At 40.7% G+C, this 4,554-nt stretch overlaps 1 long non-coding RNA gene across 1 annotated transcript; it reads left to right on the forward strand.

Annotated features, from left to right (window-relative positions):
- Positions 1-3,841: 3,841 nt before the first annotated feature.
- Positions 3,842-4,469, forward strand: LOC138360112 (uncharacterized). Its single transcript, XR_011226205.1, has 3 exons — positions 3,842-3,882; positions 3,989-4,124; positions 4,233-4,469. It is a non-coding gene; the product is annotated as an uncharacterized lncRNA (long non-coding RNA).
- The last annotated feature ends 85 nt before the right edge of the window (positions 4,470-4,554 follow it).

Here is a 4,554-nt window from a genome sequence, read left to right on the forward strand (position 1 = left end):
CCGCCCCCTACAACGTCAACCTCAGTTAAACGGAGGATTGAGCCACTCCTCGACCTTTGAAACGGGGGCGAATCGCCGTATCGACTCCATCCTCGATGGAGAGTCGCAGGAAATATTCCTGTTATCCTCCCCCCCCGAAAAAACAACGAAAGCTGTAACCACCACTCCAGTAAAGAAGATGAGGTAGTGGCAGCTACAGTAGCCCCGGCGGAAGCAGCAGTGGAGGTAGCAGCAGCCAGCAGTAGTAGTAGCGAGGGGGGAGTGGTTAATCACTATTCTTAAAAAATGTGTGGGAATCTTCACCTGTTGTAGTTCTTTAAGTAGTTTAATAAAATAAAATATAAGTTATGTTGTTTATTTTCTCCCTTCTTACAAAAACCCATCCCCTGTATATTGGCCTTTCAGTACATAACGGGACAATGGGGGAAGAACATTACATATATCTTACCAGTCTCGATCAAGGAGATATTTACAACAACACGAGTTCAGCATTTACAAACACCATCCCAACACTACATTTAAACCCTTCCATTAAACATGAAGTGGCTTTAGTCAACATACTCCTCCCCAGGCGAATTAATGCCATCATAAAAGATGAGGAGGACTCTGGTATAGATATCTATGCCACTTTTAAACGTGGAACTCTTTCTAAGAGTCCAGAACACCTCATATACACCTTCCACCCAAAAACCAACATATTATCAAGAAACATCAAATTCATTACAGACGTGGTTAGTCGACAAATAACAACCGACATGCAGCTTAGCTTTAGGGATGATTTCAAAATATACTTCTCAGATAAAGAACCAATCCTCACCTATGACCAATCTGTAGAGAGGGTATTACTAGCTTCAACTCTTAACAGTGGAAGTACTGGCTCATTAAATTCTCTCAGCTTTCAATTTAAACACAGAATAGCTAATGTACTTGGTTTTGACAGCAGTCGCAAATTACACCATTTATCGAGCAAAAACAGATGACATTACGTCAGCCTCCAAGACTGTGGCCTTATCGCCCCCAGACATTGACGGGGTTGTGACTATTTACTCATTTATAGTGACGTCATCGAGCCTGAACGATACGGAGGGCAGATTGTAAATATCTTAGATGCAATCAATTATCATGACTCATATTCTAGAGGGGCTCACCCTCTAGTGTACAAAACATTAAACACTAACACGTTGGAGAAAGTAGCATTAAAATAACAGATCAGTTTGGTCGAATGGTTAGTTTTGAAGATGGGAGGTCGGTTACGGCGGTCTTACATATCCGCCCTAAGGTATAGCAACATATATATAAAGAAGTGTTTAGCCTCGACTTAGGTTATTATAGGAAGAGACCTCAGAATGCGAATACCGTTCCACCCACCCTCCCAGGGGGAGTTCGGGGAGATATTCGCACCTCCCCCTAGGAGACATGGGATGAGAGGGGGGCGATGAATGACATACGCACATTCCAAGCGCCTTATCTCAGATCTGGTGGAGGTTTCTTTGGGACCTTGGCTGGTATTGCTCGACGGGCCATACCATTTTTCATGAAAGCTGTAACACCTAGCGCCATCGATTTTGGGAAAAATGTCCTTGGTGATTTAAGCAGTGGTAAACGGGATGTAAAAAGTGCTCTGAGAACTCACGGTATTGATGCTCTTAAGAGTGTGGGAAAGAAATTGGTAATGGGAGGTAAAATTAAAAGACTCTCTAGGCGAAAAAATAAAAATAAAAAATGTAAACGAGGCTTGGGTATAAAAATGATGTGTTTTCGCTAACGTAAGCAGTCATACTTCAACTTTCGGAGGGATCATGGGGGAGCCTAGCGGAGCTGGGGTCAAAATACCACTAGAATATTATAGTTCCAGTATTATTGACCAATTTCCTAGAAGTAACAGAATACGTAATGTGGAGAGTTCAATTGCCTCTACGCAGCAAATAGACGTTCTACCTGTCAACCTCCCCATTAATCAACGTTTGCGGGATAATTACTTAGAATTCCGCATCCCTGGAACCCAGGGCGCCTTCTTAGATCTAGCTAATATTGTTATAGATTTTAAGGTATCTTTAACGAAAGATGACGATACCACAAAATTGGAAGAGGATGACCATGTGGAATTTGTGAATGGGTTGTCAAATACCATGTTTAAAGGTGTTCAGGTGTTTTTAGGAGAGCAGGTAGTTGAAACAAATACTAATTTTAATTATTGGTCGTTTATTAAATTAATTACCTCCATGCCTCCATCAAAAATGTCTTCCTTGGGGAGAATTGGAGGCTTTCGTAGGGACTGGAGAGATGACGACGGTATAATCACTAATGAGTTTACAAATACTTATTTTACTGGAGCAACCGCCAAGGATAAAAAATTTATGGGTGATTTAAAAAGTAAAGGTTTGTCGATGTGTTTCCCCCTCCTATTGGATATATCATCCCTAGACCAATACATATTAGATAATATAGATATGCGACTAAGATTGGAGCTCTCCCCCCATGCCTGGGTCCTAAATACAAGCGTGGACGATGGCTCTAAGTATCGCCTGCATATGGATTATGCTAAGTTATGGGTGACGCGGGTGTTCCCCTACCCAAGTGCTTACCTGGCCTTAAACAGCTCACTGTTAGCATCCCCCGACCCCATAACCTATACTTTCAATAGAACCATTTCTAAAACATATGTTCTAGCAGGGAATCAAACTAGTCTCTTAATTGATCAACCATGGGCGCAAGTAATTCCACACAAGATATACATGATAATCGTTCCAATGAATTATTTCGCCGGTCTTCACCAAGGTAATGGATTATATTTTGAAAATGCAAAGCTGAAAAGTATTGCTATGTATTTGAACAATAATGCAATTTACCGAATTGGTGGCGATTTCGATAACCATTATTCCCGCCTTTATTATGAAACTTTGAAGACATTAGGCTTAGAGCGTGATTCACTACTGGCCTATGACTCTTTTAATAAGGGAAGATCAATATTCGCCTTTGACTTAACCACCATTCAAACAAAAGATTCCCTCCCTGTGGAGAAATCTGGCAACTTGCGTATGGAGCTTGAATTTGGTGGGGTGTTACATATAACAGGCTGGTTTTACTGTTTGGGGAAACGACCGGGGTACTATCCATCGATGGGCAGAGAACTGTTCTGTGTGACGTGCGAGCGTAAAAAAACATAATGAATTGTTATGAATATAAATATTAATTTAAAAAATAATCTAGGGGATCGAACACTCTACCTAGGTTGTTATAATGCTGATGAGATAGAACATTTAAATATATCTTCAAGAAAACCTATTGTTTTCATAACTAATATTTTACCTTCAAATAGCAGAATCACTATGGGACATTGGGTAGGAATTTATGTTGATAAAGTTAATCATCGGATGTTTTTTTTTGATAGTTATGCAATATCGCCAGTTACTTACGGTCGTCATTTTCAAGGATTTATTAAAACTAACAAAATAAGAAAGGTGTTTGGAATGCGCTACAGACTCCAGAGTGATTTTACTCTCGCCTGTGGACTGTATTGCGTCATGTTCGTTCATAGGGTGAGCCACCTGGGGTTGCCTTCAACAGTACACTACTTACATAATGTATTTTCAAGCATTACTTTAAATTAAATGATAAACGAGCCCTTGCTTATGCAAGACGATATTTTCCTATGAAACATCATTGTGTTAGGACATTTTGTAGAGGTATAGGGGTTGGTTCTTATAGGTGGTGTAGAGAATATTTTTGTTAGCTAGGCAACCTACCTAACAAGGGGTGTAGCCTCCTATAAAAACCCCTCTCCCCCACCCACCCCCCTCAGAAGACCGTCCTTCCTCCTACGAAATGGGAGGTGTCTCTCAAAAACACCTGCGGGGAAGATTGAAGTCCTTGAAGGACCTGGTTAGTATTACCCTATCTTTCTGCTAATAGATTTATTTTATGTTTTATTTCCCTCAATAAAAAAAGTTTGTATATCCTCTATTTCACCTCTTATGTTTTTCTCCAGTGCAGTTCTTGGGACCCGTCCACATTTGTAGAGTAGTAATTCTACGTGGGGGGTCTGCCCCAAACAAGATGCTGTTACGTAGTCTAATTGACGACGCCTGCTGTAGAGGACACAAGGCCGCTCCTGCAGGGGAGAGGTATGTACTAGTTGTTCTTAGAGAAAAATATAATATTTTTCTAATAAAATATATAATTATATAAAAAACCTTTAATCACTATAAATTATTTCCCCCATCTCTTTCCAGAACACTTCCGATGAGAGAGAGGAGGAAACTCAGCCAAAAGGTGTCCACCCAACTCACCCCACCCCCCCAAGAGAGGGGGGGGATGGGGCTCAAGACCTTCCCCCACTCTTCACTGATGAGGAATCGTCACAATTCTACTCAGACGAGGATGGGGGTGTGGGATAGGGAGGGGAGGGGTAGAGCTGTAGTAAGTGAAATATGGCAAGAGCACTCTGTAAACTACAATTATTAACTAACATAATTACTTATACATTTTGTAGTTTTTACCTAATAAAGCATTTAATAAATTATTTGATGTTTTTTTTAACCTTTGGGGGAGGGG

This window comes from Procambarus clarkii, unplaced genomic scaffold, assembly GCF_040958095.1.
Source record: "Procambarus clarkii isolate CNS0578487 unplaced genomic scaffold, FALCON_Pclarkii_2.0 HiC_scaffold_95, whole genome shotgun sequence".
NCBI lineage: Eukaryota > Metazoa > Arthropoda > Malacostraca > Decapoda > Cambaridae > Procambarus > Procambarus clarkii.